General features: G+C 37.0%; 1 protein-coding gene across 3 annotated transcripts in view; it reads left to right on the forward strand.

Annotated features, from left to right (window-relative positions):
• The window catches only part of PRIM2 (DNA primase subunit 2), a 341343-nt gene that overhangs the window by 250302 nt on the left and 67127 nt on the right, over positions 1 to 23914 (forward strand). The gene's annotated exons all lie outside the window — the stretch shown is intronic.

Consider the following 23914-nt stretch of genomic DNA (forward strand, 5'->3'; position numbering starts at 1 on the left):
TTGTGATTTTGGCTGGCTGGCTGGAGCTGTGGCTGGTACGGGCTAGGGGTCACGGGGCCACATTGGTGAGAGTGCTGGAGCTGAAGTCGGTCTAGGCTGGCGTGCTCCTAAGGCTCTCTGTGCAAAGAATGCCCTGGCAGGACAGCTGAAGTTGAAGTGGTTGCAGGCTAAGGGATTCCTGGGGCTCTTTTTGCAGGGGGGCACCCTGGCAGGACACTGGAAGCTGAAGGGCGTGCAAGCTGGGGATCCTGGGGCTCTGTGTAGAAGGTGCCCTGGTAGGACAGCTAAAGCTGAAGTGGGTGTGGGCCAGTGTGGTCCTTGGGCTCTCCATGCAGAGGGTGCCCTGGCAGGATAGCTGAAGCGTGTAAGTCCAGGTGTCTCAGGGTGCTCAGCACAGGGGGCACCCTGGCAGGGTAGCTGGAGCTGAGGCTGGTATGGGTTGGGTGTCTTTTCTTTTTTTAATAGAAGATTTTTTTTTTTTTTTTTTTTAAATAATCTCTACATGCACCATGGGCTCAAACTCTCAACCCCGAGATCAAGAGTCTGCTTGCTCCACTGACTGAGCCAGCCAGGTGCCCCTGGGTTGGATGTTCTGGGCACTCTGCACAGGGTGCACCTTGTCGGGGTGGCTAGAACGGAAGCAGGTGTTGTTTGCGAGGTGCCAGGGTGCTCTGCACTGGGCGTACCCTTGCAAGCTGTGTCTGAAGCTGATGTGATATGAACCTGGTGTGTTCAGGGGTATCCCCGTGTACGCTGCCCTGGGGCACCTTGGTCGAACGGCTAGGGCTGATGTGGGCGCAGGACTCACAGAGGTGACAGGTCAGTTGGGGTGCGTGGACCCTGCCCCCTTTCACATTATCAAAATGAAGGGGGAGCATAAACCAAGGCTTTTGCCAGCCCCTCTAACCTGGAGAGAGTTCTAACTGCTGCTTGACTGAGTTCCAGGGCTGGCCTTTTTGTGTGCTAGTTGCCCTTAGAAACCATGGCTTTTCTTCTTTGCCCCTTTCTTCCTTGCCCTGGTGCCTTTCGGGCTGAGGTGGGCTAGGGACTTGGTGCTGGATGAGTTGGCAAGCCGGCTGTGGTGACCGGATCCTGCTTCATTGTGTCCTCTCAAAGTGGAGGGAAAGTGTAAACCGTGGTGTTCACCAGTCCCTTAGACCCAGAGAGAGAGTTCCAGCAGCATCCCTGCCCTCTGGCAGAGTTCTAGGGATGGCTCTTTTATATGCTGGTTGCTCTTTTAAACCAGGGCTTTTCTTCCCCTGTGTCCCAGGGCAGATGAGTCTGCTCCTGGTCCCTCAGTACTGTCCCTCCCCAGTGCAGCATTCAGGTTGAAGAGTCCCTTCATTACCATGTATCTGTCTCTCGTGCTGTTCTTTTTGCCATTGTCTCTTTTGTCCTATAGAAGCTGTTCAGTCAGCCCTCGGTTCTTCTTCAGGAGGTAATATTCTGTGAAGGCCTGTGGATTTGGTGTGTCCACGGAGGAAGTGAGTTTAGGTTCTTCCTGTGCCTCTGTCAGACAAGAACTTCAAAAACAAAGCCTTTTCAGTTACGCTGGTTTTTGGGGGGTGAGGACATTATAAAATTGCACTTAGGTTGTCAAACTGGATTCTTTGGATTTGTGAATGATTCTCCAAGAGGTATTTGAAATTTTAAATGTCTTATTCCTTAAATAATTTCTTAGATTTCTAAAATAAATGCACTTATGCTTTATGGAAGTAAAATAGATTTAATTATAGTACAGTTTTATGCAAGTTTTTCTTAGGTGTAATCTTAATTTACATGCCAGTCTACCTGAGAAAAAAACCTCACCTTGTGTGTAAGAGATAAAATTAATCAAACCTCTGTTTAAAGCCTGAAAAAAACATGCCCCTAAAACGCTTTTTCACTTGGAACTTGAATATTAAATTGTATCAGCCACTAGCTTTAAGAATTAAATTGAACCAGATAATTCTTCTAATAAATTCAAAGCAATGTGTCCTCTTAATCAGATTGCTTACAGTGTTGTTGTTCTAAATTGCTTTGACCTGGCTCTGTTGGATATTAAGCACAATATATATCATGTACATTTTATATTGCTGAAATTCCTGTCCCTGATGATCGCATACTTAAGGTCTTCTACATGTTATAATTGGGTAAAGGAACATTTAGCACTGTTTAAAAAGATAAGCTTTTGTCTTAGAATCCTGCCTTCATCATGACTTGAAACAGACTTATGTCATTAAAATTTGACCAGCAAAGGAGTAAATATTTGGCTGAGGGTGGTAGTGTAGGAGTCATATTTATTGCTGAGGGTTTTGTTTTTAAGACCAGCGGTTCTCCCAAGACTCATCCCAGCAGCATCAGCTTCTTCATCACCTGGGAATTTGTTAGAAATTCACATTCTCTGAATCAGACTCTGGGGGTGGGTCCTACAGTTTGTGATTTAACAAGAATTCCAGGAGAAAGTGATGCATGCTAAAGATCGGGAACCAATGTTTTAGATATTGTCCTTATAGATATATAAATTGGTTATTAGTTTATCAAAATATGGACATTGAAAATCTTCAGCTCTCATTTATTCTCCTCTAGGCAATTTGAGCACAGTATGTTGTCCTTTATCAGTAACTCACACAAATATATTTGAATCCCTACTACATGGCAGTTACTAGTATATACTAAATGAATGAATATGTCTAGCAGTTTCTTCTCTGGTGTACTGCCAGTGAATTTCCAGTATCTCCAGTGTTGACCCCATGAACGCTTGAGGAAGCTGGTCTGGATTTGGGTTACGCAAAGCTAATTGCCTTCAGCTGTGAGTAGTTCTTCCATTTATTGTAGAGTGCTTTACAAATATCATTTTATATGTGTTTAGTGACATGAAAAAGGTTGGAAAGAAGTAATATAGAGTAAATATTTTGAGTCAGACTGAGTTCAGATTTGTTCTACTATATACAGACTTTTGGCAAATCATCTGATATGTGTCCTTATCTATAGAATGTGGATGGTAATCACGTATATGTATGTAGATTAACAGATATGTCTCTATACTTCATTGATTATGGTGAGGATTCAGTCAAGGTTTGGTATAGATTCTTACATATAGTAAGTGCTAGCCGTTCTTATTCTAGGAGTTCCTGGGAAGGAGAGCTTAGCTTGGTAGGGAGTAATCAGTAAAGTTTCCACAGGTAGAATAAAGTTAGTGCGGGCTTAGTAAGAGGTTTCATATTGCCTAGAATGGAGAGGGAAGTTAAGGGAGAAGAAGGAAATTAGAAACCAAATTCCAACAGAGACAGTTTGTTTTAGGAAGCGTTCTAGGAATATGGACTAATGAAATGTATTTCAGGCTGTGTTCTTGGGTGCTCTTGGGTTCGATTAGCAGAAGGGGGCAGAAAGTCACAGGGAGATTGAGTTGTCTGATTTGTGCCCTGCTCCCCCTCCCCCCCCTTAACAAGTGTATTTGTGTCTTCATCTACTTTCATATACTGGAATTCTGTGTCAGATTTCACTGAAATGAAGGATTTTGCTTCTTAAAAATGTTTTTAAAATACTATTCTAGGTTATTTGTGGTATAGAATTTAGAAAAATAGTAGGGGATGAAGAGAGAGAAAAAGAGAAGAAAGAGAGATAAGTGCCAGAATGTAGTTGCTTAAATGAACTTCAGTTTTAGGCAAGAAAAAGAAGTCGTTAGTGAATTTTAAATTGGGAGGGGAATTATTTTTCAGAAGATTAATCTGGAGAAAGCATGCACACTTGAAATGAGGAGAGTAAGAATGGGATAAATAGTTGACCAGATTAGGTCTTATTGTGATAGTGATAAGAACAAAATGGAAAAGGTGGATTTAAGAAATGTTTTGAATAGTTTACAGAGCAGCATGAGGAAAGAATGAAATTTAACTCAGGTAATCAGCCTAAGTAATTAGAAAGGTGATGGGCAGGGTGCTAGTTGTCTGGGATTAGAGTGGAGGAGAAATTGATCATGAGTTTGGTTTTAGGTGTAAATTTGAAGTGACGTCCAAGTAGAAATTCTTGTTGGTTGTTTGGTTGGCTGGTTTATTCCCGACTTCATTCTGTGATTATTTATTGAGTACTTATATTGTGTAAGGCACTATTCTGTGAGAAGAAACATGGACATGTGGGTTTGAGAGTCATTGAAATAAAGTGAGAGAAAAATCCTTTGAAGGTAAATAAGCTGGCGAATGGAGAGTATAGAGAGAAATTTAGAGAGCAGAGGAGTCAACTGTGAGGGATTACCCACTGTTTGAAATGGAAATGGAGGAACCTAAAGTAAAAGCAGAATTTATCCAAAATGTTAGAGTAAAAGCGAGAAAACAGTCTGGGGTCCTAGGCACTAAAAAAGACAAATTTCAAAAGTAAGGTGTACTTGCTACTTTCAGCATGAATATTATTTTTAGGAAGTCATTCTAGGAAAAAAAACAGAAGACAGATTTCCTAGTCTTATTGACCATATGTGGAAATAGAGTTTTTATTTCTATAAGTCTTGAGAAGTCAGGAAGAAAAGAAACAGAACATTAGCTATAGAGGATGACTGGGCCAAACAGAGATTGTTTTCATGCTCACATGGGCAGAATCATTGAAACTCTTAGAAGTGGAGATGTGCCAGGAATAACTGAGGAAACAAGGCTTGAGTAAAAGGAAAGGCAATTTGTATATATAAATTTATAGTGTAAATCTCTTCTCCCATATGATGCTCCCTGCGAGTAGGGACTATACCTGCCTTTTTACCACCAGACACTCTGCACTTGGCATAGCACCTGAAAGGTCATAGCTGTTCAATAAAATTTGTTGAATGAATGAATGAATGAATGAATGAATGAATGAATTACATAAGGAGTTTAGTGAGGATCCCTATTTGTCTGAGACCTGAAGAATGAATGAGAGATTTTAAGTTGGTAAAGAAGTGTTTGAAGGAAGGAAGAAGAGCTGGGGAAGCTCATGCTGACGGCCCATCTTTTCAATAAAGTAGGCAGGCAAATTATTTACCAGAAGGATCGGGTGCAGTTAGGCTTAAGGGAAGTTGAAGAGAGTGTAGAATCACACTTTCTGGAACAATGCTAAGGAGTTCACCTAAAATAAATAAAACGATTGCTAGGCTACAGAATGATTACAGTTTGATCATTTGCTGAGAGCCTAGCATATACCAAGCACTATAATTAATACTTCACATTGCACCGTCTCATGGAATCCTTAAAATAGTCATAGGGAATAGGTATTATTTATGTCTCGTTTACTAATGAGAATATTGTACTAGGCCATAAATCTGTAATTGGCTAAGTCAGCACTTTATATTGTTTTCTCTAGCAATGTCTTGTGGCCTTAGAGCAGAAGCAGAGAGGGCAGAAGGTAAAATTTATTCAGGTTCAGGAACTGGCAAAACAGGCATGCTGTTATTAAATCCTTCCTATGTTCCTTATTTCATTTTTTTAAATCACCTGAGTTTCAATCATATCATCAGTTAAAATGGGGACAATAGTAATGCCTGCTAAAATGTTGCAAAGAATTAAGTAAGATACATGGAGTACTATGTAATCTGTAAAGTGTTAAACCAATATTAGTTAATAATAATTTAGGAACAATAAATGTTATTCTATAATCTTTCACATGTTTTCTCAATGTATTTATAAACCTTTAACTTGTAGATTGAAACCTAAATAGTTTACTAGTTGGTAATGTTAATTACAATAATTGATTATGTTTTTGGCTTTTCTTTCAAAGCAGACTTTGTTTTGCTTGAATATTCGCATCCCTGATATCCTAGGAAAGTAATTTGAATGCAATAAAAAACAGTTTCTTGCAAAAGTAGTCTCATCTCACTGTTGTTCTTGGGTACCAGTTTTAAAGGTACCTTTAGCAGTTACCAAGTCATTTGGAGTATATTTTTTAAAGTTTTACTGCGCAAAATTTCTGTCGTATCTTCTCTTCTAAACAGTTTAATGTATGATAAAGATGTGTGCATATTAAAGATTTATCTCTTATCTCCATGCCTTCCATTGCATTTGGAATACGAATTTTAGATAACACAGTATAAGAATTAATATTTAAACATTGATTTGAGCAGGTTGGACTTGATTTCATGAATTGTCAAGAGGCTAGCTAGTCAAATTTTCAATTAAATTATGTAGTGTGTTAAGTCTATCATTAGAATAAAACAGATGTTATTATCCCTCCCTCCCAACACTATTCTGGAAAAAATTAGCTTTAGTAAGTCTAGTTGCTTTTGGTGTTCTACTCCAAATGCTTTTCAATTCTTAAATTATGAAAATGAGGTAAAAAGTAGAAGACTTAAACTTCAATCATTTATTTATAACTGTTGTCTTACCAGTGATACCTTATGGATTAGGTTGTATTAAAATGACATTTTATAAAATTTTGTTGTTCATGTATGCATTGCTTTTAGGAGAAAATGACAATAAGAAGGTACCAGTTTAACATTTCAGAGTTATGTCTTAATTACCATATCTTGGTGGTAAATTGTCTCCAAATAAATTGGGTATGAATAAGTTCTAAACTGGGTCAGACTTCTGATACTGAGAGATTCCCCCCCCCCCCCCACTGGAAGATTTATTAAAGCTTTTTAAAGGGATCTCAAGGGCATGGTGTATGGAGAAGGTATATTCTTGGCTTCTTAACCCTTTATGTCTCTGTCATTCATCATGTTCCTATAAATCTTTCTTGATTTTTTTCTTGTTTTACTTTAAAAAAAAAAAAACTTGACATCATCTTTCCGGTTAGTTTACTTCTGTATAAACTAGGATTTCGTTTCATTTAAAAAATAACCAAATAGCTGTTTTGCACCTGTCAACTTGCATTTCTCTTTATAGTAAGAGATTATAAGTTTCCAGGGGTGTGGGGACTCTGAGAATGATTGTGCCTTAAAGGTGTGGTTATGGTTGTATTCTGCTCAGTCAGAAATGTAGGAACCCTAATCAGGTAAGACATTGAGGGATGTTTGCTTTAAGAGGAGGTCTTGATGGTTAATGTTTTACACTGGCAAAAATCCCAGTGAAGAAAGGCTTTTAAGTGAGAATATAGGTTCAGTGAAGGATGAGGCATAGATACTCAGGTTAAAAAATTTGGATGTTGGGGGTGATACTGATGAGGGACCAAAAGAAGTAGATTGCTTTTTGACCTAGGGTCCTCAGAATAAGCTTGTCATTTTCTTTTGTACTATCTCAGGTATGTCTAGGCTAACCTGTCTTTTTCTGGGTGCTATGTTAAATGTGTATTTTATTCTTCCATTTAACAAATATTTATTGCGTATCTATTATGTCCTAGACACCCTTCTAGATACTAGAGGTATAGCGATGAACAAAATAGACAAAAATATCAACCCTCTGGAGTTTATATTCTGGTGGGAGAAGTACAATAAATAAGTAGATTATGTACTTTTGGTGATAGGTGCTATGGAGAAAGTTTTGCAGAGAAGATAGGGGATATAGTTTTGAATAGGGTAGTCAGGGAAAACTTAATGACATTTTAACCACAGCTTGAGTTTGGTTGTGCATAAGAGCTATAAGCTTAGCTATTGTTATTTATCATCTTAGTAGAATTGAAATGAGCAAATGTTGGTATTTACCATTTTACAATGAAGAAAGCTTGTGGCAAGGAAAACTGTCCAAATGTGTCCAGAAAGACCAGACATTGGATTTTAGAACCCTTAGATACTGTGATTTGGATCTCTGGAAGTTGAGCTGCAGCAAAGCCAGATTTAGCCCAAAAGTTACCAGTTCAGGAGAGGCCAGCAGGAGACAATGGAGCACCCTTATAGGTTGAGGCTGACTTCCAGTCTATAGGACTTGGCAAATTTAGTAGAAATCAGGTGAGAAGCCGTGCCTTGGTGGGCCTTTGCCTATACCGAAGCCTGTACTGAGCTCACTGCATCTCAGGTTTCAGACCCTTCGTTTTGGTAGGTTATGGTTATAAATGAGGTCCCAGGCTTTGTGATCATTCTTGGACTGATTTGGGCTTTTGTAGGCCTTTGATCCCAATAGCTTAGTGGGTGAGTAAAGTAACACTCCGATAATCACACGTAGACCTGAGGATACCATAAATTAGTCAAGGTCCTGAAGTTTGAGAAAGGGAAAGATGATTTTCCTACAAAAATCTGAAAAGAACTCCTGGTTATCTTTTTATCCAACCACGGGAAAAATATCCCAAAAAGAGAAATGATTGATATCTACAATATTGCCATGAGTCTTGAGCTAAATTAATCCTGTTTAAACTACTGTGTCCTTTAATTTTTCTCCACATCTTTGTACTTAAACGCCTTTTATTGCGGCTTTTCTCTTTTTCCTTTGCATTGGTTCAGACTCACTAACACTTCGTCAACTGTCCAGATAGATTCCTATAAGTCATCCTCATTCTCTGAATTTTCACACAGACCTCAAAAAAATACATATCATTCCTCACACACTTAAGTCCTAGCCCTGCAGATCAGCTTTGCCATCACCATGCAGAAAATCCAAGCTTTCTCTCTGTCCCCTTCCTTGGGCAATTTTTAGTGAGAAGTTCTTTTTATAAATAAACACTTATTTCCCATAGCCTTTCAAAATAAACTGCATGATGAAAATTCATTTCAGATAGGCTGCATAGTAATATTAAAAACTCTGCAAATAAATTGTATTTTATCCTATTAGATTTATTCAGATAGTGCAGTGGAAAACAAAGCATTTGTCAGAGTGAGTAAATATTTATGAAACAATACATCATTGTCATTAGCTTAGGTAGTGGCTAAGTGATATTGCTTAGTTAATGCATATGTAAAGTCAGAATGGTGAAAACTGACATTTCACTGGAACTGTGCATTAAAGACATTTTTATTTGTATAACTATGATAATTTAGATCTAATGATAATACTTTTAAACATATTTAAAGATGAATTGTGCTTTTCCCCTGTGATGGTTTTAAATTTTATCATAGATGTGATGTTTCTGTACCCACATAGGGGAAAAAATGTATGTTGATAAATTCTCTTGGGTATGAATTTTATCACAGTTACACTTTAATTCTACCTTCAGTTTCTAAAACCATTTAAAAATTCCCCTTGGAAGTATTTATTTAGGAAATCTAAAATTTAAGACAGTTATTTTTATCAGTTTATTTGAATATAATATTCACTATCAAAAATGATTTTACTCAAGGTGATTCAAAAAGAGATTATGAACTATTTTTCCTCATTTTCCAGGAAATGTCCCATTCTTTCTGTCTTTAAAGGTGGGGGTGGTTCTTCCTTTTGGCTAATGTTACATGCACTTTGGTTGCCATTTCTTCTTGCTTCCTGGTATGCCTATATTAACTTACCATGAAACCTTGGCACTCTTACTCGCTTTAACATCTGAGGATTTGCTTTGATGTCTGGGGGTCCTCATTCTTTAGTGATACTGTGACTAGGGAAACACTGTAGCATGATCCTTGGAGTTTCAAGGATGTCATAACGCTTAAGGGTACTTCCTGTCCCCTGTTATTGCTTCCTTATCCCTTGCAAAGCATTGCCTTGGCCACACATGAATTCTGACCGTATGTTTCTGCAGTTTCTAAATTCTTACTGAAAAGAACTAGTGCCAAGATGATTTCCAAGATACACCCTATGTAAGACATTCTCCATCTTTTACTGTTGTTCATCAATTTATGGAACTTCTAGGAATAGTAACAAACAAACAAATAAATAAATAATCTGTCTTTAAAAAGGGGCTCTTTTGATAAGTCAACACAGATTACTTTAACATTGTTTTATGGTGATGATTATTTGCTATGGTTTTATGTATTTTAATTATTTATTTTGTTGATTGAACCTTGAGGCCTTTTACACAAAGGATACGGTTTGAATGATACTGTGGCAATCCCATTTAGTCTCTGTTTACAACCATATTGTTTCATTTCAACCAACAATAATAATTCCTTTCTTATGAATTCTGTAGCACATATGGTTTACATGTAATGTTATTTTAAAAGCTATATTACTGTTAGATTTGGATGTCAACATTCAAGGTTACTAACAAAATTTTACGTGATTTTATGTGATTTTAAAGATAATTTTAGTCTTTCCATAGCATGGATAAATGTATTATCTAGAAAAGAGAGAGATTTTACTTTCTGATGGGGGGATGACAGAATTCTGAATCAGCTAGATGGAATTAATTTCAGTACTACTGGGGATGAATTAGATTTAGTTTGAATAAAAGTCAAAGAAGCCTTCGTGTTTATTATCTAAGGCCCAGCCCCTGTGTCGCTCTTTTCCTGGGTATCTGAGCCAGCATTGACTATCTCCCTGAACATCCCGTTTAATCTCAACTATATTTTAAGTGTCAAAGTAGCCAGAGACTCCACCAACCTCATTGCACTGGATAAAATGCTGTATGCCTAGTCTTTCCTTAATATGTATTTGGTTGAAAATGGTCTTTACTATGTCAAGCTATTCGTTTTCCTCATTAAAATTTCCAGGATGTGCTACTTTTTTTTCTTTTTCCTTCGCATTTGAATTTAGCTGTAGTAATAAAGACATACTTCTCAATTAAAAAGTATAAGGAACATGAAAGATAAAAGATCAGGAGTATGTTGTCATTCTTTCAGGGAACCCCTCCAGCCAGATAATTTGCTTTTCTAATTGTTGCTTATAAGGTGGCTCATCCTCAGAGCAAGTGGACCCTGGGTGCCAGGGTGAATGGCTTGTGGTATTTTCTCTTTGTGAAGATAAACCAAAATCCTAAAAGAAAATACTTCCTATACTGTTTGTAGCGTTTATCTACAGTAAAGGAAAGAGCAGCCACCCACAGGGGATATAATATTTAAGGTTGTTGATAGAGAAAAATGAAGTAAAAAAATATTATTCTTAGAAACATATTTAATATTTTAAATGACTCTTAGAAAAGATGACTGATTTGGGGTAAGCTTGCTATCCTATGGCATAGTTAAGCCATTTGTAGTAATTTGTTAGAGTGCGGAATGCTAGCATTTATTGAGTCCTGCAGTGTGCTCGGCGTTTTCTGTAAATATTCTGACATCATACAAGAGGACGTATTCTTACCATTATTTGAATTTTGCAAAAAGACGTCCTGAAGCTCAGTGAATTTCCTAGTAAGTAGAAGCTGCAAGGTTCATATGATCTTTCTGTTTGCTGGATAGGCCATATCACAAACACGAGATTGCCTTGATGGCAATCTCTTTTCACTTAGAAGGATGAAAAATAAAAACAATGTTGAAAGAAACAGAGAAATAAGCATTGCTAAACACCTAGGTAACTTAATTACTAGGCGAGCCCTACATTTAGCTAAGGGGGAGGAAGGTCCCGTGATCCTCGTCTTTGGAAAGACGTATAATTTTTTAGACTAGAAGAGCTTATAAATTCATATTAAAAACTCTCTATAAATGCTAATGTTTTAAGAGGTTGTGAATGAAAAAGTATGCATAAGACATGACTCATAGCCTTGAGGAATATAGTCTATACTAGACTGATAATATAAGTATTGAATTACCTTCCAATTAAGTATGAGCTTTTTGAGGGGTGAAGACTATGTTTTTTTTTCAAGTTTAAATTCAAGTGACATTTATTGCATACTTGGAAACCTTTCTCATAGCATAATAAATAAAACACTAGCCTCCTGAGCAGAGAAGTTCAGTAGTTTTGGAAGGCTGTGTGGTCTCAAGGGAGAATGTAGACTTTGGAATCAGACCAGAGCTCAGACCTCATCTGCTGCATTTTAGCTGTGGGCTGATGAGTCATCCTCTCCCAACTTACTTTTCTCAACCCTCAAATAAAGAGAGTAATGGAATTGGTATTGGGATTGCATATAATACTTAGTGTGCTGCTTATTAGCACACTCTCTAATGTATAGTAGATAATAAAATACTCTTCCCTTGGTTCTCACTTAATGTGGGATAGAAAGTAATAAGTACGCTATGAGGGCAAGCTCCCGAGGGAGACACTGCATCCACCCAGGGTAGTCAGAGAGGGCTTCCTGAGGAAGTGGATGGTTGAATTGAACCTTGAAAGACGACAGGATTTGGACATAACAGAATTGGGACACATGAGTATTTCATGATCTATGAAGTGTTTATAGAAAGGCTATTGGTAACATAATGGAGGACCTTTTAAACTATGGTTTGACTAAAGACACAGATCTGTCACTCAGGAGGATGATTCTTACATTGAACCTTTGTAAAAGCTGAGAGCATGTTACTAAATCTCAGTGAAAGTATTCCTGCTAGATGCTGAGAAATTAGAGGCTAGTTTCACTGCCATCTGGTGATCTTAAAACAGGGAAAGAGATTAGAAAATCTAAATGAATCCAAATCTAAATTATATAATAACGTGCTCGGATTTTCCTTTACAATACCAGGTATCCAAAGAAAGTTGGTGGGGAGTGCTGAGATGAGATCTGTTCAGAGTTCAGTTTTCTGTTGAGTGCCAGAATGCTAACTTTTAGGTCAATGCTTCTCAAACTCTTTACGTTTGCCCCATATTTTGGCTACTTGAATTTTTGGTTGCACACATAAAGGGTTAAGTTGAATCCATGGAAGTTATCATTGCAAAAATCACTTGGGGCTCCAAGTGATGACAGCCTGATTCGGTGTTCCACTTGTTCTAGTGCATTCACAGTCTTTCTTTGGTTTTACCTGTACTTCTTACCTGCAGTACATTGTGCCTTTCTCAAAGTCGTATGTGACGTATTCGGCTCAGGGTCCCACCTGACTGGATGTCATGGTGATCATCTTTCTTCAGTGCAGCAAATATACATTTACCCTTTGATCAAAACTTTGAAGAACAGGGGCGCCTGGGTGGTGCAGTTGTTAAACGTCTGCCTTCGGCTCACGGCGTGATCCCGGCGTTCTGGGATCAAGCCCCACAACAGGCTCCTCCGCTGGGAGCCTGCTTCTTCCTCTCCCACTCCCCCTGCTTGTGTTCCCTCTCTCGCTGGCTCTCTCTCTCTCTGCCTAATAAATAAATAAATAAATAAATAAATAAATAAATAAATAAATAAATCTTTAAAAAAAATTTTTGAAGAACAGTTTCAGAAGAGTTCATGAGATACTAGACAACGTAGATGTCCTAGATGCCTAACATCCCAAGGCAATATTCCATTCTTTTTCTAGTAGTTTATGCCCCAGGACACAGCATAGTCTTTTTTTTTTTTTTAATCTTTTTAAACTTTATATTGATTGTGTAGATGGACCCCCCTTTTTAAGGCTTCTAATATATATCTTCAGCCTAGCCTTCTCCCTGAGCACTAGGCCCTGATTTCCCAAATGCATACAAACACAATCATATTTGAAGCGTCTCAGTCTTTGAAGTCTCCAACACTGAGCTCCTGGTCCACCAGCCCACCCCAGTCCAGCTCCTCCTGCAGTCTTTTCTGTCTCAGGAATGGCAGTTCCATTCTCTTAGTTGAACAGTTCAAAGACCTTGATGTACGAAATCTTTGGCTCCTTTTTTTTTTTCTCATACCTATGCTGTCAGCAAATCCTTTTGGCTAAACCTTAAAAGTATATCATTTCTGACTATCCCTACCGTCACATCGCTGGGCCACACCATCACTATCTCTTATTTGGATTATTACAATAGCTTTCTAATTGCTTCTGTAGCTTCTGTCTCAGAAGATTTAATCAGTGTCAATAGAAGCAGGGGGAAGAAGGATCACTGTTTAGGCCAATATTTTCCCTAAAAGGACTTTAAAATTCTTTCAAGCCCCTGGACAAAATTTCTATTAATACCTCATAGAGTTTCATGCCCTAGATTTGGAGAGAAGTGATTTTACCTCCCTGTGTATTGTCGACCGTAGTATAAGAGCTTCTCAGTATGGCCTCTGCGAATGTCTGACTTGAACAGCCTCTTGATGGACAGTTATCCTATGTATCTTAAATATATTACTAATCTTAAAATAATGAGAATATTATGAAGTGCACTCACTACTGAAAGTAACTGAACATAATTTCATCTTCTTTTTAATGATTTAGAATGAGCTTCAGAATTTGGGACTGCTGAAGGCTGATCATTAGGAACATCAATTATCATCTCATAGTAAAGGAAGTGCTGGTTAGTAGAGATTTCCAGTTGTGTTAGTGTCAGAAAAAGCCGCTTTCTCTCTTTTAAAATTAAAAATAGTTTATTAAACCTTTCTGGTTATTTCTCCTTGGAAATTTGGGGCAAAAGGTGATCTGCAGATATTACGGTAGTATGTTTTGTTGTAGACTCACTGGCAGTGATGGTTGACTGGTGGATTTTATAATTACTTCAAAAAGGAAAGGTCAGTAATTGAATTTTGCAGGTATTTTATTTGACTTGAATATTCTTTAACTTTTTATTTTATATTTATTTCCCAACCCTCCAGACCTGAGGCTCTTTCTGGTTTAGTGGCAAAGTAAAAGATACTAATGAGAATGTCTTTGGGACATAATTATGTAGATTTAAAGGAGTGATGTAGTTTTAATTATGCCCTTTAGCTAGTGTACTTGCATATTAAACTCATTCATGTCTCAGTGTATTTCCCTCTGAAACTTTGCTTTTCTCAGGCCTTAAATTACTAATCAGCTCGTGGGTGTACCTGAAGGTTATGTAAGCTAAGTCGAAGACTGCCAAAGAGTGTGTTTAAACTATTAATCCAAAATATACAGAAGTTTATAGTCAGAAAAAATGGCCCATGGGTTTGTAGTGTTCTTTGCTGGATTCATAAGAAGGAAATTCCCAGCATTGTTTGTGTGTATGTGTTTCCTCCCTCTCACCCTCCCTCCTTCGCTAAACAAAAACACCCTTTGGTTGTAATATGTTGAAACATGTAGTATATTGTTTCCCTCTGGCTATTTTAGTAAACTGAGGGAACTTGAAGTAAAATAATAATAATAGATTTTTAATTTTTTTTTTTACCTCTGTTTTTTTGGCTTGTTTGTTTACTTTCGTTATAAGCTTCTAGATGTAGCAGGCTACTCAATCTACTAAAGGTAGCAACTACCTTGAAGCTGTGAAATGATTTTATTCACCTCTGGGGAAAAAGTATGGGGCTACTTAAACCCTACTTTGTGGGTGGTTTTATTTTTTTTGTGAGAGGCTGGCATAGGGAAATCCTTGGTAAATTCTAAGGAGTAAGGCTCAGAAAATCTTTTGAGGCCAGCTTTCCTCCCAAAGAAACAAAAAAATATGGAATTTAGAACAGGAGCAAATGACCTTTCTTTGAAGGGGGAGATAGTAAAAAAAAAAAAAAAAAAAAAAAAAAAGTTTTAACTCTGCGGACCGTGTGACTTCTGTTGCACTTACTCCGCTGCTGGAGCGTGAACGCAAGCGTAGGTACCGTCTAACCCAACGGACGAGACCGTGGTGGTATTGACAGAAACAGGCAGCTTTCTGAGTTTGTCCTGTGGGCTGGACGTAGTTTACAGACTCGTAATTTAGAACTCGTAATTTTTTTTCTTTTATTCTCCAGACTGACATTCATCAAACGCCGGATGGGTGTTTTAGCTGCTTTTATATACTTTTGATTGGTGATCTTCACAGCGGCTTATGAGACAGATGGAGAATATACTTCTTAAAATGTTTACATTATGAAAAATTTCAAACTTATGCAAAAACAAGTCCCCACATATCTATCATCACCAAACTTAATCCCACCTTTTCTTTCTTTTCCTTTTTTGTTTGTTTGTTTTTCAGTCTGTATCTCCTTGAAGCGGTTAGTCAGTTGTTCCGTAGAATGAGTCACATTCTAGATTTGTTTGTTCCCTGTGGTTTCATTTGTTACCATATTTCCCATTTTTCCTGTGAGTGAAGTTTGCCGTAAAGACAAGTAAATTTAGGTTCAACCTTTTTGGCAAGAGTTCTTCATAAGAGGTGCTTGGTTTTTCGTGTTGTGTCACATCAGGAGGCTTATCAGTAGCCTGAACCTCCATTGTGAAGTTCCCCTTCAACTTTTCTTCATCTAATGTTTTTATCCGCTGAATCATCTTTCCCAAATCAATTATCTTATTTTCATTTCTACACTTACTGGCTGGAATTCTGAAAGAATGTTCCCTAATCATCTTGGGTATTTGGTTACCCTACCCTGAAATACAGTTCATAAAGAAGGCAATATTTTTGAATCTCATATTATAGGTGGGGGTTGATTCTCAAAAGGTTAAATGAATTGCTTGAAGTCATAAACTTAATATCTTCCATAGCTCAGAATCAAAACCGAAGTTTTTTTTTTTTAAAGATTTTATTTATTTATTTGACAGAGATAGAGACAGCCAGCGAGAGAGGGAACACAAGCAGGTGGAGTGGGAGAGGAAGAAGCAGGCTCATATCTGAGGAGCCTGATGTGGGGCTCGATCCCACAACGCGGGGATCACGCCCTGAGCCGAAGGCAGACGCTTAACCGCTGTGCCACCCAGGTGCCCCAAAACCGAAGTTTTTGATGCCAGTTCTGTTATCTCAGATGCAACACCAGTGGAAGCCAGTAGACTGGCATCACAAGTTCTTGGTTCAGAAGTTAAAGGATGAGAAGTAGGGCGATTTAGGATAATTCCCATTTCCTTTCTTTCTCTTTCCACCCCCTCCTCTGAATAAAGAGAGTAGGTAGTTTTATCTGATAAACTACAGAGAGAGTTTTCTAGAACAATTGAATGCTTACCAATCCAGTTGCTTGGATTCATATTCCTGTTCTCACCACCGAGCAGCTATAACCTGACTTTTGGCAAGTTATTTAAGCTTTCCATGCTCTAGTTTCCTTGTCTGTAAAATGAGGATCCTAACAGTGTCTGTCTTAAAGGCTTGTTGTAAGAATTAAATGAAGTGTTGATACAGGTACAGGGCTTAGAACAGTGCCTTGCATGTAATAAGCACTCAATATCATTTAGCTTTTCAGAAATAGAACTTTCCCATAGCTACACTTTTAATTCCACTAGCCGTCCAAACCAAGCATTCAACAGGAAAACAGTATGATGTTGTTCTGTTGATGCTAAAAGTGATGGTAATTCAGCATTTGATGGTCTTAACATGAAAACCTCAGGAATAGTGTGAATCTGAAGAACGAAAGCTGTGGGTGCTGCATTTCTGTAACAGTTGGAGCTGCAGAGAAACCTTGTTTTAAATTTTTAGTTACATAGATAGGAGTAGTTACTTAGTGAATTGGTAGATAGTGGTTGAAAAGATGCGTGTAATCTGAATGTTCTGCATTTTAGATTTTTTATGTTTGAGTTTCTTAATGTGAAGAATATTTCTTTTTTGGAATCTTACAGCTTTTCTCTGAGCACAGTAAGAAAAGCCATCAAATGTATGGTCATATTTTCAACAGGACATAAAATACTTGATGGTGTAGTATGTGGGAAAAGCAAAACGCACTCTGCCTTTTTTCCCCTTTTCCATTTCCTGCTTGCTAGCGTGATAGATGGTATCACCATATTTAAGTTGTGTTTATAATCATTTCTTTGTCATATTTGCAGGACTTTTTAAGACCAATTTTAGAGGATCTTTTCAGCAGAGTATTTTTATCATTTTTTTAAAGCAGTGGAAATCATAATTGTAATTTTCCAGATGTGAAATCTGCTTATAACCTTATCATTTTGCATTGTTTTCTTACAGTTGGCATTTTAAGACTGCGTGCAAGTATGTATATGCGCCTGGTTTGATCATAGACGATTCCTATTTGTTCATAGGCGTTTCTTCTCCAGTTTGTTTTACAGTGTTAGAAAATGTTTTTCACTATTTATTGCCTGAATTGTCAAGTATCTTTTGAGCCATATTCAAAAGGACAGTTTGCTATAGGTATGTGTTATACCTCATTTAGGATTTTTTCTGAGTGTTTGAAAATGCTTTTTATTTGACCATATGAATCAGAATGAATCAGAATGGGTGCAGTTAGTCCCATTTTCAGATATAGACATACACAGGCACATGGGTCCACGACCAATAATGTGATTCGTTATGTGACCCAAATGCAGTAAGTAACTTGGTTTTATTATTGTAAGGAGTTAACTTTTTATCAGTCTTCCCCCCCATTATTTACATGAGACCGCATCACCTCGCCAGAGGTAGGAAGTGATACCATGTGCAGAACTACAGGTTTGCAGGCCTGTATTCATATTTTATGAAAGAAAACACTGTTTATTCACTGAGCGAGCTTTCCAGTATTATTTGTTTACTACATGCTCCAGAATCTGTATTTGCAAATGAAATGCTATCGTAGAAAGTGCTGGTTAAATAGAATAAAATTAGCAGTAATCATGGCTTTTTAATTTAAACAGTTTCGATTTTCAAATAAAAATGTGTATAACTTTCTATTCTTACAAAAACATTAAGGGAATAATAAAAAGGGTGAACAGCTGTGTGATTAAATGTGAAGATCAGGGAGCTCTGCAGGTCTTCAAGGGAGTCCCCTGTCCAGGAGCTTTGATACAGTTACATGTCTCTTCAATTTCTGGCAAGGCTCCAGTGTTGAAAAGAGCACTGGATCTGAAGGCCACCAGTCATAGACAGGGCTCTTGCCTCTGTCTTGGGAGCTCCAAAAAACAAATGACCATTTTGGGGCTTCTGTTTTTCTTCCCCAAATGGGAAGGAAATCATACCTGCTTTTTTTGTGTGAGGATCAGAGGTTAAGTAAGTTTCTTGGGAGTGAGAATTCTTTCCAAAATACAGATTATTAGTGCATCAGAGTTAGGATAAGCCCTATTGGTTATGACAGCACAATGATGATTATTTGGGTCTATTAAGGTTTGACTAGATTCGTTTTATGATCTTGGTCAAAGGGATCTTGGTAGGGGAAGGTCATTTGTACCTTCCCAAGGTATTTCTGTGCCCTCATCTGTATGTGGGAATGATAATCACTCTTTTGCCTTGGTTCTTATAAGCAGCAGCGATGTCTGTCAAGTGCCCAGCGCACTGCCAGGCACATGTAGGTGCTCCGCCTACATGGTAGCTGTTATTGTCACTTGCTTTAAAGAATCACTGATAGTTAACGAAAACTCATTTCATGCATATTAACATGTAAGAAAGTAATGGCACTTTTGGTAGGAGGAGGAAGTTGTGAATGTTAACACCGTGTGACATTCATGGAGAGAGTCGGTTTCTAATAATTTTCTTTTTTAAGGTAATAGAATTAATTAAAATTAGTGTTGCAAAATTAAGTAAAAAATACTGATTTTTCTTGAAACCAAAACATTGATAATTTAAGTAAGTTTCTAAGCTTAGGTTTAATTTATACTTACGATCTTTCCTTTCTGAATGCTCTCATCTGTTTTTCATTACTCAGACTTTTTTTAAAAAATAGAAATTGAATATAAAGTTGAAGAAGTAAAAGTATAATTAAATGAGAGAAATTTGTATATTGAAGTTCAAATCCTGCCTATGAATTCTAAGGTGAATTCATATACCTCCAGCTTTCATTTCAGTTCTCAAGCTTTGGTTAACTCCCTTAGTTATTCTTGCCCATTATTCCCTGTGGATGTGGGAATGAGCGTGTGTGCATGAGAAACCATCTTTTAGTTGTTAACTCACCATGGCAGCTGCTGAGCCATGGTGACATCTTTAAGAGAGGTAAGAGAAACACTTGTCTGGGAAAACGTTAGGAATCAAAGTTAACTGATGTGAAAGAGCTATGTATAAGACTTTTAAAAAAAATTCTGTTTTATATGGGTTTAGATAGTACAAGCCAGATGCCTTTGTTTCAGCTTTCTGGTTTGATCCTTCGTACTGTATAGTGGAAAATGATTTCTTACCATTTCTTTTGTGATCATCTAACAGATGTCTTTAATTTCCTTATAGAATTCATGAATTTGATCATGTTTTCCTGCTCACTATCAGTAATCTTGACCATCACAATTCTCTATGTTTTGAGGCTTTTTCTTGGTTATAAAGAGCATTGTTATTCTAACATTAAGATAATTTTCCTAATTGTTAAGTACTTGGGTACTTAACAATGAAAGAGTTGATTCCTTTCTAGGAATTACAGTGAAAAGGTTTTAAGTGGCTTTTCAGCGGCTTTTCAGCATGTCCTAGATGAACTGTGAAGCTTCTTGCCAGCCTTCTGCCTATAAAACCTGCAGTTCATTTAGGGGAAAAATAAACCATGCACTCAACGTATTTTCTGGAATTAATTGCATGATTGGAATTAAAGCATTGAGATTTTTGTTTGAAAAATGAAAAGCATTACAAATTTTGTTTGAAAACTCTTGTCCTGTGTGATAATTAGGAGTTAGGGTGTACTACTATGATTGTAGGTTCATATGCTGCAGTTCACAGTAGCCGCTTCTGTTCTCAGTGTCCAGTTGCATGACGGTTTTTGAAGACTGTTGTAAAAAATGTTGTGGGTGTTTTCATTAGCAGAAGTGATTCAACTTTTTACTCACATAAAGTAGATCTAATCTTATAACTAAATAGATGACTTTCTATATAGTTATTTGTGTTATATACAATGTACATTTCAAATTGAACAGTATGTTGTAGAAAAAAAATAAGTGACTGTGAGGTCTACTTTTCAGTGTGGGAAAAGAGGAGGGATAACCATACTTTAAAAATATTGCTGTGTACTGGTCAAATTTTATATTTCAGATTTATAACTCCTTTGATTTTAAAAAGCCCATTTTCACAGGAGTTTATTTTTTTTTAATGTTTTTTTATTATGTTAGTCACCATACAGTACATCCCTGGTTTCTGATGTAAAGTTCGGTGATTCATTAGTTGCATATAACACCCAGTGCACCATGCAATACGTGCCCTCCTTACTACCCATCACCAGTCTATCCCATTCCCCCACCCCCCTCCCCTCTGAAGCCCTCAGTTTGTTTCTCAGAGTCCATAGTCTCTCATGCTTCATTCCCCCTTCTGATTACCCCCCCCTTTCTTTATCCCTTTCTTCTCCTACTGATCTTCCTAGTTCTTATGTTCCATAGATGAGAGAAATCATATGATAATTGTCTTTCTCTGCTTGACTTATTTCACTTAGCATTATCTCCACAGGAGGTACTTTAGAATTACGTGGACTTGAACTCGGATCTCAGTTGCACCACTGACTAGATGTACAGCCTTCACTGAGGCAGTGACTTTATTTCTCTGAGCCACCATTCCCTTCTCTGTAAAATGGCACCGAAGCCATTTTCATAGTGTCATTAGGACTTAAGTAAAAAATATAAAGCTATAATAATGTATATAAAATAGTACTTAGAATGAAAGATAACTGTTATTGAGGTTAGAAAATAACTTTTCTTTGCCAGAAAGTAAACCACAAATTTTGGGATATAAATTCAAGATATTGTTTGAATTTTGGAATCACTGTTTCATGAGCCGTGAGAAGTTGTAGTTCATATCAGTCATTAGGTTTTAGCAAGAGATTTCAGGAAAGTGTGTAAGTTCTTTATCTTCAGGTTATAAAGCTGAGGAGCAATTTTTTAATTGAAGGTAACATCAAACTGGCATTGTTCCTGTATTTTTTTTGCCCCCAAGGTATTCACAGTGGCAGTTTACACATAGAATTTTATTGGAAAAGAAAATCTGTTTGAATTACATAATGATAAAATAATAGAGTGCTGGTGTCCCTCTAGTTGTCTTGTATTAAGGTATTAAAAACCCAATCAAAAATACCGGAAAAGCATTTTCTTTCTCTCTCTCTCTCTCTTTCTTTTTTTTTTTAACCTTTCAATCATTCCTCTTTAGAAAACTTGTCATTTCTGTGAAAAGATTTTGCATACACTTAGTTACTATGTTATTACTCTGACTTTTAAGATGGCAAAACCAGAAATGACATATCTTCTTTAAATTATTATTAAGGCAAAAAAATTCCTACATATAAATAAGGCCATGAATAAAAATTATGGGTTATTTTTCCTCTGTGAGCTCCCTACCCTAACTATTATTACACAGAACAAATAGCAATGAATGCATTCTCAAGTAAGAAACACAATGAAAAATCAGGCTTCCCCAAACATTGTTTTGGGAGAGTCCAGCAAATTCGTCATTATTAGCTGGGTTCATAGTTTCTAAAGCCTTTAAATTTATAATCCCATCTCCTTAGGAGATGAACAGAAATGGGCAATGCACATGAATGAACTCTTTGAGTCACCAGAATGGAACCATCTTGATTTATGTATAATCCCTAAAAGGAACCTGCAGCCACCCCAGCCCCCGGCCTCTGTGTCAATCCTGGATGTGTTAAATTCTTAACGTCTTCATTTGTATTTATTGAAATGTTTCTGTATATTGATCTTATCATTTGTGAATATTCTGTATCTCTAACTAGAATCTTTAAAACCTAGATTTTCTTTAAACCATGCATTTTATTTTTTGCCTTCTTTCTCCAGTGTCCAGTATAGTACTCCAAAGTCTATTTCTTTAAGGAGAAAAAGTTTAATTAATGAACAAGATGCTGTCAGTGTAGTATAGTAGAAAGAGAAGAAAGGCAGATTAAAGCTCCTTTTTATTTTGCTTTGTTCAATCCCCAGTTGAATGGAATAGGTTGAGCAGCAGCCAAAACCATGGAATTTGAGATTACTTGTTTCAATATTGAATGAAGGCTCAGCTGAGAGTGATGGGTTTTAGTGCATGTTTTTCCCTTAGTGGAATTAAGGTGACTTTCCTTTTGCACATTGTGTCACCTCAATTTAGGAGCTAAGCAGCTTGTGCTTGTTGGTCGGGTAGCTTAATTTTGCAGGTTTATGGGACATGATGTTTTCATAACAGAAGGGAAGAGTAGATAATAATCCTTTGAACCTTTAAGGAATTGAGATTTAACAGTTCATTATACATTTATATGCAATTTTATGTGTTTATCTATAGAATTTAATTCATAATTTTTGAAGATCCTCACTATCAGGGATAGTGGGCGTAAGGCAGAGAGGTTTAAGGAAATAGAAGGAAGTCCCTGCTATGACAATTCACTGTCTGGATTGGGTTTAATACAGCTAAGGAAGAGAAATCTAAACCACGTGGTGGGGGACTTTGATTCATTGCTTAACACACGTCAGAGCAGCATGTTTTGTGAACTTTGAATTGTTCAGTATTCTCGAATAAAGCACGTTCTTTAGCATTTATATAAATCATCTAATGTCCCTCTTCGGTGAAAGGGTTCTCATTATCTGGTACTACTTCAGTTTCAAAAATGAAATTGTGCTTTTCTTTCTTGAAAAACAAATTAGGTATATCAACTTGATTTGTGGATTATTAGTATTCAACAAATTACTCTTTAAAGCCGCACATCAAAATATTATTATTCCTGTAATTTTATGTGTGTTACGTTTCTCATTACTGTTCTGCTCATTTGTATGCTATATAGGACACCAGAGGCAGGTTTTGAATTTTAAAGAAAATTAATCTACATATTAAGTGGCTAGTAGGCTTGTGATCCTAGAAGTAGTCATATCAGAGCACCACGCTTGGATTTTCACAGCTATCCCAGTTTTATTTTTTATTATTACCTTGTCTCTTAAGTCATTAAGTTTGAATTAATGTATACTAAGACTTATTTCAGAAACAGCTTTTCTTTGTAAAATAGAATGGACAATGATAATTTCTAATAAATGCATAATTTATGACATGATAAACTGAAAAAGAGCTACTCAAGAAATTTTTTGTAGCAGCATGGTAAGTTTTGAAGCATTATTCATATCTTTTAAAAATGGGCGTGTGTTTGTGTGTTTCAGGAGGAGAGGTTTTTCACATGATAATTTATCTAGATAACTTTCCAGGTAAATTTTAAACAATTGGATTTTTCTTCAAAAGTTTTTAAATGTGACATAACATAGAAAAAAGTTAAATCAGGGGGTTGGGGGAGTCCCTTAATGTAGTTAAATACCGAGGGAGCATGCCTACACATACACATGTATATTTCCGTATAGTTGCTGATAGAGACAGGTTGTTATCACTTGAGCAGAAAAGTGAACTTGGGGCATTGAGTTTATTTCGCCACCCTTCTGCTGTGGCATTGAAGAAATAATCCTCCTGTCCCTCTGTTGTTTTAGCTATAAAATGGT

This window comes from Ursus arctos, unplaced genomic scaffold, assembly GCF_023065955.2.
Source record: "Ursus arctos isolate Adak ecotype North America unplaced genomic scaffold, UrsArc2.0 scaffold_29, whole genome shotgun sequence".
NCBI lineage: Eukaryota > Metazoa > Chordata > Mammalia > Carnivora > Ursidae > Ursus > Ursus arctos.